Source organism: Durio zibethinus, chromosome 22 (assembly GCF_047325235.1).
Source record: "Durio zibethinus cultivar Kanyao isolate XHJ-2024 chromosome 22, ASM4732523v1, whole genome shotgun sequence".
Taxonomy (NCBI): Eukaryota; Viridiplantae; Streptophyta; class Magnoliopsida; order Malvales; family Malvaceae; genus Durio; species Durio zibethinus.
Genome location: NC_143183.1, coordinates 10,140,756 through 10,154,630, shown reverse-complemented (window position 1 = coordinate 10,154,630; position 13,875 = coordinate 10,140,756). Strand labels below are relative to the sequence as shown.

The window sequence follows — 13,875 nt, the reverse complement described above, 5'->3', positions numbered from 1 at the left end:
TTACTCATTGTTTTAAGAATATTAATAAATTAGATTTATGTTATTTCAAATAAACTTTTACGAACAAAAACAATTGCTTTATGATAAAACAAAAGGTCATAACTATTTGAAATAGATAATTATTCAAACAGTCATAACTATTTGCATTGGTCAGGCCAACACATTCATTTTTTAAATCCGTTACTTATGAATTTTCAAAATATTAATACATTAGCATTACTTTATTCTAAATAAGACTGTATGAACAAAAACAATTATTTTATGACAAAACAAATGGTCATAATGATTTGAAATAAAGAATTATTTAAATAGTTATAACTAACCGAACTGGTTTAGTAAACAGATTTATTTTTTAAATCTCTTACTTCTTAATTTTCAAAATATGAGTAGATTAATATTATTTTATTCTAAACAAAATTATATGAACAAAAACATTTGTTTTATGACAAAAGAAAAAGTTATAACGATTTGAAATAGGTAACTGTTCAAATAATCATAATTATTTAATTGGTTTGACAAACAAAATTATTTTTTAAATCCCATACTTATTAATTTTTTAAATATTAATAAATTTGTTTTATTTTATTCCGAATAAGTTAGTAAGAACTGAAAAAAATTATTTTATGACAATAAAATAATTATCGATATATTGTTATGTCAATTATAACAAATTATTACTTATTAAATTATTAAGATATGATTATTTTAAAATATATCTAAAAATTTATTATTCTTATGGCCATTTTGTTAAATGGTCAATTATTAAATCAATTATCTTTTAAATTAATAATTATTACTTATTCTTATTTATTATTTTCAATTAATATTCAGGTAATTATTATTGATTTGTTTACAATGACCAATATTTATTAAATTATTTTAATATTGTTATTTATTTAATTGATATATTTTGTTATTAATAATTAATATTCAAGTAATTAAAAATGAAACCTAAGGTGATTTGTTTAAGTTTATAATAGTTATATAACTATTTAAATAATTATATATTTCAAATCGTTATAACTATTTGTTTTGTTAGAAAACAAATGTCTCTGTTCATACAAGTTTATTACGAATAAAATAATACAAATTAATTAATATTTAGACAATTAATAAGTATAACATTTAAAAATAAATTTGTCTATCAAACAAATTCAAATAGTTATAACTATTTGAACTATTATTTATTTCATATCATTATGACTTTTTGTTTCATTATAAAACAATTGTTTCTATTTATTCAAACTTATTCAGATTAAAATAACACAAATTTCTTAATTTTTAACTAATAAGTAAAAAATTTAAAAAATAAATCTATTTAACGAGCAAGTTTAAATAGTCATGGTTATTTGAACAATTATCTATTTCAAATCATTATGACCTTTTGTTTTGTAATAAAATAATTTTTTCTGTCTATATAATATTTGAATTGTTTCAACTTATTAAATTCATAAGTAATTTATTAATTACTCTTTGACTCTATTTTCAAAGTCCTTTTCATCTTTCCCTCATGGAACTTGTTTGCTATCGGTCTCTCACCCGTATTCAGCCTTGGATAGAATTTACTATTTGATTAGGGTTGTATTCCAAAAAAAAAACTCGACTCACAGATAGCGCCTCATGGTGCGATAGAGTCTAAACATAACAGGGCTCTCACCCTCTACAGTGCCTTTTTCCAGGGGACTTAGGCTCGGTCCACTGCTGAGGATGCTTTTACAGACTACAATTCGAACATAGAGATGCTCGATTCTTAAGCTAAGCTCTTCTCGGTTCACTTATCATTACTAGGGGAATCCTGGTAAGTTTATTTTCCTCCACGTATTGATATGCTTAAACTCAACGGTTCAAAATGTGAGCATCGACCGAATGATACGAGGGGTTCGATGGGGTTTGGATGGACAATGTGCACGTCTCACCGAAACAAGGCATGCAATGAGTTTTACCATTGACAGTCATGACACTATCATTGTTAAGGACTTATTTTTGGACCAATCATGATCGACAAGATCATAGGAAGCCATCTTTCACCCCCTCAATCGGAGTTGATAGCAGGAGGTTAAAGGGCAATGATGTATGACACCCAAGAAAGCGTGCCATTGGCCTAAGGGCTTGGGGCACAACTTATGTTCAAAGACTCAATAGTTCACGAGATTCTACAATTCACACCAAGTATCACATGTCACTACATTTTTCATTGATACAAGAGCCAAGATATCCATTACCAATAGTCGTTTTGGTTTTTCTTGATAAAAAAAGCTATGGTACTGCCCATGCATGCACCACAAATGGGGTGGTGACAGCACATATGCTTTTTTTCAGTTAGGTTCCTTGGCACAATTCATGCTTGAGGTTTGTTATTTGGTCATAGGCAATGATACTAATTGTTTCATTTGTTCGAGAGATAAAACGAAGCAATTGTCGCACATGCCTAAGGCCAGAAGGGGCTCAAGCCATGGAGGCACCCTTGCCCCATTGGTGTTTCATTAACACATTCATGGGTCATTCGTTAAGCCAATTTTGACAATGATCCTTCCACAAGTTCACCTATGGAAACCTTATTATCACTTTTTCTTCCTCTAAATGATAAGGTTTAGTGGACTTCTCATGACGTCACAAGTAGTGAACCGTCTATGTCACTGCTAGGGGTGTAAATGATACATTAGTACTCGCAAGCTACTCGGGTTCGATTCGAAAAAAACTCAAATTCAATTCGATTATTATCGAGTCAAGCTCGAGCTCGAGTAGCTTGACTTATCGATCGAGTCGAATTCGAGTATTCTTATATCTGACTCGAGTAGCTCGCGAGCCTAATCGAGCTTTTATATTTAAATATATTTTTATTATTTTAATTAATAAAATATTTTGAGTCCGAGTTCCAGTTTGAATTCGAGTATGAATAATCGAACTCTTATCGAGTATACGAATTGAACTTATTTTTACATATTAATCGAGCTTAATCGAGCGAGCTCAAGTAGCTCGAATTCGATCACAAATCGAGCTCGAGCCGAGTATCGAGCCCCGAGTTATGAGTCGAGCTCGAGCTCGAGCTTCTCACTATTCGGCTCGGCTCGACTCGTTTACACCCATAGTCACTGCAATCTGAACACTTCACTGGACCATTCAATTGGTAAGAGCGACAAGTGATGTGTACAAAAGGTAATGATGTTTCAACATAAGCTGATAACTCGCACTTACTAGGAATTCCTCATTGAAGACCAACAATTGCAATGATCTATGCCTATCATAATGAAATTTCAAAGATTACCTCGGCCTGTCAACCAGGCTATAGACTCGTTGAACACATCAGTATAGCACACGTTTAGCCCAAAACATCTAAAGGCATCATAAACCTATTATTCCCTCAAACTTCCTTAATCTAAGTAGCCATAGTCCCTTTAAGAAGCTAGCCATGAAGGATCATCTCCTTGTAACTAGTTAATAGGCTAAAGTCTTATTCGTTAATAGAATTAAGCTGACAAATCACTTTACCAATTAATAATGGCCATACACCACCACCTATAGAATCAAGAAAGAGCTCTCAATATGTCAATTCTTACTATATCGGGACCTAATAAGTTCCCTTATGTTGAGTCAAATTAAACTACAAGCTCCACTCCTAGTGGTGCCCTTCCATCAATTCTTTTAAGTTTCAGCCTTGCAACCATACTCCCCTTAGAATCCGAAAACTTTGATTTTTCATAAGGTGCCGACAGAGTCCTAAAAGTAACATTCGTTGATCCTTGGTTGACATCATTTATAGTTGAGAGTAAGATGGTATTTGATCAACTTTAAGCCCTCAACTTTCTTTCTTAATTAAGGAAAACATCTTTAGCAAATGCTTTTGCAGTTGTTCATCTTTCATAAATCCAAAAATTTCACCTTTGATTATAAAATATGAAAGCCCTTAACTGTCTCTGTTAATCATTACTCTAATCCCAAAAGCCAACACAATAGCACCAAAATCTTAGGATGTTATCCTATACTGATGTATACAAACATAGGCCTACTTTGAGCACTCTAATTTCTTCAAAGTAGCATTGCCAGAGGAATGACCTGGCTAGTTAAGGTTAAGAGCGCATCATTGGTTATAAGGATAAGTAGACTGGTGCTCACCGTGAGGTGGACTAGGCGACCCAACCCTAGTTTCAACTACGAGTTTTTTAATTGCAACAACTTAAATATATGCTATTAAAGCTAGAATTACCATGGCTGCTAGCACTAGACTTACCTTCTAAAAGATCCTCATTAAGGTATTTAGATTGTATTAATTTCAATTAATAGACTCATAAAGCCTAGTATTGTTATTTATTATCACAACCTCTCTGTGTCAAGATTGGGTAATTTTTTGCTTGCAGCCTTCTTTGGATGTGTTAGCCTTTTCACAGGTTCCCTCTCTGGAATCAAAACCGAATTCTCTATTATCGGTCACACCATAGTATGCCACTATTCTACCATCAAAAGTTGAGAGGGCAAAAATTTGAATGATGCATCACTGGCACAAAGGCTGTGTGATCCGTCGAGTTATAATGAATCATTAGAGCAAAGGGCAAAGCTCGCATCAACCTTTTATCTAATAAATGCATCCTTTCTAGAAGCAGGGGTTTGTTGCATGCTTCATTTATAGAATTACTATAGTTATCTGAGTAGTAGATACCATCAAACAAACTATAACTAATTTAATGACCCATTCATAATTTCACAGTCTAAATTAGTTCTTACTTACACATGCATGGCTTAATCTTTGAGACAAGCATATGACTACTAGCAGGATCAACAAAGTAGTATTCTTTTAGGACATTGGGACTACATAAACCTTAACGCACCGACTGAGTGGTAGAAAAAGCTAATAGGGAGCATAAGCATCATATGTGTAGAGCACGTAAAATGCATAGTTTTGGACAAACAAGGGCTAAGGGCCAGCGCCCATAAAACATTTTGCATTCGAAAGCATGAATGAACACTAGTGTACCAATACGGCCATGGGGGTTTGGGTGGCACACTTGGGACATGGAGCATAATTAAAGTTTGACCCATAACCCCTAAGGACACTAGGTAGATGAGCGATGGCAAGACATTCCATTTCCTTCAATTTAGGTATGCAACACAAGATCCTGATCGCACCCTCAGGGTATGATAACCACATGAGGGAGATTAAAGAGGGTGGCAATCGACAGTTTGATGCATCGAGCATAGAGCTTGCCAACACGTATAACCATAGCATTACTCATATGCCCAATTCATACAAGTGGTAGCATTCATGCACACTGGTCCACAACCCACCCAATCGATTACACAACGAGCAAGTGGAGAAAATGACGCATGAGCCATACCACAACCACTTGGTAAGGGAAAAACACAAGCAAGGGCCACGAGACTGCACCTACCATCCAACAGGCAACAATGGTATAACACCACTAATGCTTGGTTTGGCCAGGATTGCACATGTAAACTCTGCTATCACCACCCTTGGGGGACGTTATCTAATTTAAGGACTTGTTCCTAGGGTCTTAGGTAGCATTGACTGCATGCACTAGCTTGGCCAGGCCAAGGCATTTTTTATGGTTGATGAGAATGAACCATGAGACTATCAAATACCTGAAAGACTTGGCTAGCCTAAGCCTATTATTGTAACTTCTACTTACACCACCCCAGGGAAGCATTATGTGATTTAGGGACTTGGTCATAGGGTATGGAATAGCATTAGCCACAGGCATAGGCTTAAGCTTGACCTTTTTTAAATGCATGCCAACCGATAAAGGCCATAGGCTCTTACGTGTCACTAAAGCAACCAATCTCCGGACAACATGGCCAAAAGGCATGCATGGCCCAGATTTTACCTCAAGGATGTTGCCATAGATGTACACAATAAGAGGCCCATCACGTACACCTACTCTTTTTGAGGAAGGGAGAAAGAGCACCCAGACAACCAACCTCTAAAGAGCATAAGAAATTTTATAGATATGCTAGCATAGACATTAAAGTGTCTGAAATGGAGACACTTTTTTCAAATAGGCATATCTCATATCAAGGGTCTGTAAGTGTCGATGGTGGTCGAGGCTTGTGCCTGTACCAAGACCCAGTATATGTCGATGGTGTTCGAGGTAGGTACCTGCAGCAAGGGCTAAATGTGCCAATAGTGATGGAGGCAACTGTTCGTATGAAGGGTCATATTCTTCTGATGCTGATCAAGGCATGTGCATGCACCAAGAGCTAGCATGTACCGATAATGGTCGAGGTAAGTGCCCGTACCAAAAGCCAGCTTGTGCCAATAATGGTCGAAGCCTTTGTTAAAGTTTGATTCTAGGCCACAATGCGCACATTGGGCTTAAGCATGTGCTAGTGCTGCATTTTTTTGCCTACGGCACCATCACTGAAGCATCACCAAAGAACTTGATCAGTAGCATTGGGGGTTAGGGGTTGTGTGCACATGATATGCGATGGGTGGTGGCCCCTAACCCTTATATTGGCTCCTTATCCCCCAAGCAACCTTGACTACTCAATCCTTTTAAAAAGCATAAGAGCTTTTATCAGTTTGTAATAGTAGCAATTCAAGTGTCTGAAATGGAGACTTTTTTTCAAATGAACATAAAATGTTCCACACTTTGACATTTTAGCTAAATATTTTTATGAATGCCAACAAAAATATAAGGATCACATATACCAAATTTGAGGCCAAAACTCTTAAAAAAATTTCAAAAAATCTCATATTGTAAAAAATTCTAAAAATCACAAAAAATAAAAAATGAGTCATCTTGCTGTGAAACTTCACAGAAAGGCTTAGGGGACCATTATATGAATTTACAATCCATAAAAATGGCATTGGCATGACAAAAATATGAAGATGTGTCTGAACCCACCTATTGTCTGGTCATGGAGCACGTGGTGCGTGACCTAGCATGTGCTGATGGTGTTTAAGTGAACTACCCACACAAAGGGCCAGCATATGCTGATACCAAGGGAGAACATGTCTCAATAGTGGTCGAGGCATATACATGTGTCATTGTTTGTATGTTCGTCTAGGCTCAGGGGTTTTCTTCGAGTCAAGAAATAATTTTGATTCTAGGCGCATAGGATTCGATAGCTAGGTGGACCAAGCCTTGAAGCCTATTAAAGGCCCAGGTCATAGGGAACTAGCCCAGAACATTGGATTTGCCAGTGATCAAAACTTGAGAGGCTCAAGCATGGTGTTCAAGTTTGGTAGAATTGAGCTAGCCCCTAGTGCAGGCACTGGTGAGTGCTTATATCAATTTACAAGCCATAAAAATGGTATTGGTGCGACAGAAATATGAAGATGTGTTTGAACCCACCTACTACCCTATCATGGTCCACATAGTGCATGGCTCAAGCCCAAGATACCCTTGCATGGTATACAGCCCAGCATGTGCCAATGGTGTTAAAAAAAACTACCCGCACAAAGGGCCAACATGTGCCGATGGTAGTCAAAGCATGTGCTAAGACCTAGGGCCAACATGTTCTAATAGTGGTCGAGACATGCGCATGTGTCATAGTTCTAGTGGAACAGGGTTTGATAGCTAAGGCAACCAAGCTTTGAAACCTATTGGAGGCTCAAGTTATGGGGAACTAGCCCAAAATAGTGGCATGGGTAATGATCAATTCTCCAAAGGCTCAGGTTCGACATAATTGAGCCAAGCCCAGGTGTGGGAACTAGTGAGGACTTATATGAATTTACAAGCCATAAAAATGCTACTAGCATGACAGAAATATGAAGATGTGTCTAAACCCACCTACTACTCGATCGTGGTGCACATGGTGTGTTGCTTAGGCTCAAGATACCCTCACATGGTGCGTGGCCCAACATGTGCCAATTGTGGTTGAAGTATGTGCCTAGACCAAGGGCCAACATGCCTCGATGGTGGTCGAGGCATTTGTTTGTATCATAGTCTACAAGCTGGTCTAAGCCTAGGGGTTTTATTTGAGTCAAGTAGTAGTTCCAGTTTTAGAAGGACAGGGTCTGACAGTCGAGAAGACCAGACCTTGAGGCTTATTGCAAGTCTAAGTCATAGGAAACTAGTCTAGAACAGTGGTATAGGCAGTGATCAAGACTCTAGAGGCTCAAACACATGTTCAAGTTCAGCAGAGTTAAGCTAGACCCAAGTGCAAGTGCTAATGAGCAATATGTGGGCATATGGTCAGACCCAGGTTCGAGCACTGATAATCGAGGTGTGGGCGCATGGTCAAACCCAAGTGCAGGCATGCTTAAATACAATCTTGAGAGGATCAAATTTGTAGGCTTTTAGAAGGTTCAGTACTACAACATAATCTTTGACAAGCTAGAATTATGATGGGCACTTGAGCTTTGTATGCTAACTTAGGCACACAGAGTCAATTCCCTATCAAGGCCGTATGTGGTTTGACTTAAGACTAGAGCTTGTGACACATGCACTGAGCATCATTTTGTGCCAATAGTGATCGAGAGGCAGACAAGTGCCTTGGGTGGGAAGGTCATGGTACACATGCCACAGCAAGTGTCAACATCTACCACAAATGTGTCTAAGGCAACAACCAACACTAAGGACCAGCTTGTGCCAATAGTGATCAAGGTAAGTACCCATTCAAACATTTCATGCATCGGGCAATGGTGTCTAAGGCAACATCTCGCATAAAGAGGTCAGCATCTATTGATGGTGTCTAAGGCAATAACGAGCTGGCATCTGCCAACTATGTTGGATGTGGTTGCCCATGTAGCAATCGAGGGCCAGAGGCAGTCGATGGCATTCGAGGTAACAACCTACATCGAAGGCCAATATGTGTTGAGGCAAGTGCTCACATTGAGGGTGAGCCCATCCTTGTAACAAATATCGAGGGCATTTGGTTACCATTTACTTAGACATTCGAGGGAGGGATGTTATTGCCCAACAAAATCGGTTGCAATGGGGAACACCATTCATCCCCATCCCTAGAGGGGTGTGGTGTAAAAAAAAATAAAATGAGTAGGCTTTGGTGAATGTGGGGGAGAGGGACAAATTGAAGCAACAAAGGGCTAAATCTTAGTGAATTGTAGCAACAAGGCCACTTTACCACTTACAATAGTTAAACTAATTTATTTTAATTATTCAAATAGTCATAATTATTTCAACTGGTTCAGCAAACAGAATTATTTATTAAATCTCTTATTGATTAATTTTTGAAATATTAATAAATTTTTTTTTTTATTTTGAATAAGTTAGTAAGAACTAAAAAAATTATTTTACGATAAAACAAAATGTCATAACAATTTAAAATAAAGAATTGTTCCTATAGCTTTAACTATTTGAACTGGTTTAATAAACAAATTTATTTTTTAAATCTATTAGTTATTAATTTTCAGAATATTATTACATTAGTATTATTTTATTTTGAATAAACTTGTATGAATAGAAATAATTGTTTTATGAAATAACAAAAAGTTATAAGAAATTGAAATACAAATAGTCATAACTATTTGAATTGGTTCGATAAATAGATTTATTTTTTAAATCTCCTACTTATTAATTTTTGAAATATTAATAAATTAATATTATTTTATTATGAATAAGCTAGTATGATGAAAAACAATTGTTTTATGTCAAAACAAAAGTTCATAATAATTTGAAATAGATAAATGTTCAAATGGCCATAATTATTTTAACTAATTCGATAAACTGATTTATGTTTTAAATCTTTAACTTATCAATTTTTAAAATATTAATAAAATAATATTATTTTATTTGGGACAAGCTTTTATGATCTAAAACAATTGTTTTATGATAAAATAAAAGGTCATAATGATTTTAAATAGATAATTATTCAAACAGTCATAACTATTTGAACTTGTTTGGTAAATAAATTTATTTTTTAAAATTTCTTACTTATTAATTTTCTGAATGTTAATAAATTAGTGTTATTTTATTTTGAATAAGCATATATGAACTGAAACAATTATTTTATGACTAAACACAAGGTTAGAATGATTTGAAATAAATAATTATTCAATAGTCTTAACTATTTGAACTGGACTAGAAAACACATTTATTTTTTAAATCCTTATTAATTTTTAGAATATTATTAACTTAGCAATATTTTACTCTAAATAAGCTTGTATGAATAGAATCAAATGTTTTAGTACAAAACAAAGATCATAACGATTTGAGATAGATAATTGTTTAAATAATTATAACTATTCAAACTAGTTCGGTAAAGAGATTTAGTTTTTAAATCTCTTATTAATTTTTGAAATAGTAATAAATTAGTATTATTTTATTATAAATAATTGTGTATGAATAGAAACAATTGTTTTACAACAAAATAAAATGTCAAAACAATTTGAAATAGATAATAGTTCAAATAGACATGACTATTTAAACTGGTTCGATAAACTAATTAATTTTTTAAATCTTCAACTTATTAATTTTTAGAATGTTAATATATTAGTATTATTTTATTCCAAATAAACTTTTATGAATAGGAACAATTGTTTTATAACAACATAAAAGATCATAACAATTTGAACTCACTCGGTAAACAAATTTATTTTTTTAATTTTTACTTATTAATTAATTAGAATTATTTTATGCCAAATAAGCTTGTTTGAATAGAAACAATTGCTTTATGACAAAACAAATGGTCATAATGATTTGAAATAAATAATTGTTCAAATAGTCATAACTATTTGAATGTGTTCAGAAAATAGTTTTATTTTCTAAAATTTACTTATTAATTTTTGGAATATTAATAAATTTATATTATTTTATTCAAAATACACATACACGAACAGAACCAATTGTTTTATGACAAAACAAAATGTCATAATGTTTTGAAATAGATAATTGTTTAGATAGTCATAACTATTTCAACTTGATTGATAAGAAACAATTGTTTTACAACAAAATAAAATGTCAAAACAATTTGAAATAGATAATAGTTCAAATGGAAATGACTATTTGAACTAGTTCGGTAAACTAATTAATTTTTTAAATCTTCAACTTATTAATTTTTAGAATGTTAATATATTAGTATTATTTTATTTCAAATAAACTTGTATGATTAGAAACAATTGTTTTATAACAAAACAAAATATCATAACGATTTAAAATAAATAATTGTTCAAACAATCATAACTATTTGAACTCACTCAATTGTTTTATAACAAAACAAAAGATCATAACGATTTGAAATAAATAATTGTTCAAACAATCATAACTATTTGAACTCACTCGGTAAACAAATTTATTTTTTAAATCTTTTACTTATTAATTTTGGAAATTAATTAATTAGAATTATTTTATTCCAAATAAGCTTGTTTGAACAGAAACAATTAGTTTATGACAAAACAAATGGTCATAATGATTTGAAATATATAATTGTTCAGATAGTCATAACTATTTGAATGTGTTCAGAAAATAGCTTTATTTTCTAAAATTATACTTATTAATTTTTGAAATATTAATAAATTTATATTATTTTATTCAAAATACGCTTGCACAAATAGAACCAATTGTTTTATGACAAAACAAAATGTCATAATGTTTTGAAATAGATAATTGTTTAAATAGTCATAAGTATTTCAACTTGAATGATAAGAAAATTTATTTTTTTAATTCTGTTACTCTTTAATTTTTGGAATATTATTTTATCTCAAATAGGCTTATATGAACTAAAGCAATTATTTTATTACAAAACAAAAGCTCACGATGATTTGAAATAGATTATTATTCAAACAGTCATGACTATTTGAACTTGTTCCGCAAACATATTTATTTTTTAAATCTTTTACATATAAATTATCGAAATATTAATAAATTAATCTTATTTTATTTCGAATAAGCTAGTATGAAAAAAAACAATTGTTTTATGACTAAACAAAAAGTCATAACAATTTAAAATAAATAATTATTCAAATAGTCATAATGATTAGAACTTGTTCAGTAAACAGATTTATTTTTAAATCTTTTACTTATTAATTATCATAATTTAATAAATTTGTATTATTTTATTCAAAATAAGCTTGTATGAACAGAAAAAATCATTTTATGACAAAGCAAAAGGTTATAGCGATTTCCAATAAATAATTGTTTAAATAATTATAATTATTCAAACTTGTTCAGTAAACAAATTCATTTTTTAAATCTCTTAATTATTAATTTTCAAAATATTAATCACTTAATTTTATTTTATTTCGAATAAGCTTATATGAATTGAAATAATTTTGTTATGACAGAAGAAAAGGTCATAACAATTTGAAATAGATAACTATTCAAATAGTCATGATTGTTTGATCTAGTTCAGTAAACATATTTAATTTTTTTACATTTTTTACTTATTAATTGTCAAAATATTAATAAATTTGTATTATTTTAATTTGAATAAGCTTGAATAAATAGAAACTATTATCTTATAACAAAACAAAAAGTCATAATGATTTGAAATAAATAATTGCTTAAATAGTCTTAATTTGAACCAATTTGATAAACAGATTTATTTTTTAAAATTTTTATTAATTTTTGAAATATTAATAGATTAGATTATTTTATTTCAAACAAACTTATATGAACAAAAACATTAGTTTTATGACAAAACAAAAGGTCATAAAAATTTGAAATAGATATTGTTCAAATAGTTATTTGAACTGGTTAGGTAAACATAATTATTTTTTAATTCTCTTACTTATTATTTTTTGAAATTTTAATAAATTTATTTTATTTTATTCTAAATAAGCTAGTATGAAGTGAAAATATTGTTTTATGACAAAACAAAAGGTTATAATGATTTGAAATAGATAATTATTCATATAGTTTTAACTATTTGAGCTAGTTCGGCAAATAATTTTATTTTTTAAATCTCTTAGTTATTAATTTTTAGAATATTATTAGATTAGTTTTATTTTATTTCAAATAAGCTTGTATGAATAGAAATAATTGTTTTATGACAAAACAAAAGGTTATAATAATTTGAAGTATACAATTGCTCTAATAATCATAACTATTTGAATTGGTTTTGTAAACATATTTATTTTTTAAATCTCTTACTTATTAATTTTTGAAAGATTAATAAATTAGTATTATTTATTCTAAATAAGCTTGTATGATCAAAAATAATTGTCATATAACCAAACAAAAGGTAAGAACAATTTGAAATAGATAATTATTGAAATGGCCATAATTATTTAAACTAATTTGGTAAACATATTCACTTTTTAAATCACTTGCTTATTTGAATTTGTTCGGCAAATAGATTTATTTTTTTAAATCCCTTTCATATTAATTTTTTAAATGTTAATAAATTAGTATTAATTTATTCTGAATAAGCTTATATGAACTAAAATAATTTTTTTATGACTAAACAAAAGATCAAAATGACATGAAATAGATAATTATTCTAATAATTTTAACCATTTGAACTAATTCAGTAAAGAAATTTATTTTTTAAATCTCTTATTACTTTTCAAAATATTATTAAATTAGTATTGTTTTAATCCAAATAAGCTTGTACGAACAAAACAATTGTTTTACGTTAAAAGAAAAGGTCATAACAATTTAAATTCGATAATTAGATTTATTTTTTAATTTTCTTGGTTATTAAGTTTTGAAATATTATTAAATTAGTATTATTTTATTTTAAATAAAATAGTATGAACAGAACCAATTGTTTGATGATAAAATAAAAGGTTATAACGATTTGAAATAAATAATTATTGAAATAGTCAAAACTATTTGAAATGGTTTGGTAAGTAGATTTTCTTTTTAAATCTCTTACAGATTTATTTTCTAAATATTAATAAAATAATATTATTTTATTTCAAACAAACTTATATTAACAAAAACAATTGTTTTATGACAAAACAATTCTTTAAATACTTTTACTTTAAAATAGATTTGAAATTAAATATTTAATTTTTAA

At 30.7% G+C, this 13,875-nt stretch overlaps 1 non-coding gene and 1 pseudogene across 1 annotated transcript; both read right to left on the bottom strand.

Annotated features, from left to right (window-relative positions):
* Positions 1-2,074: 2,074 nt before the first annotated feature.
* Positions 2,075-2,230, bottom strand: LOC149512596 (5.8S ribosomal RNA). Its single transcript, XR_016332258.1, has one exon. It is a non-coding gene; the product is annotated as a 5.8S ribosomal RNA (ribosomal RNA).
* Positions 2,231-2,993: 763 nt separating this feature from the next.
* On the bottom strand, positions 2,994-4,781 carry LOC149512595 (18S ribosomal RNA; annotated as a pseudogene).
* Positions 4,782-13,875: the final 9,094 nt, after the last annotated feature.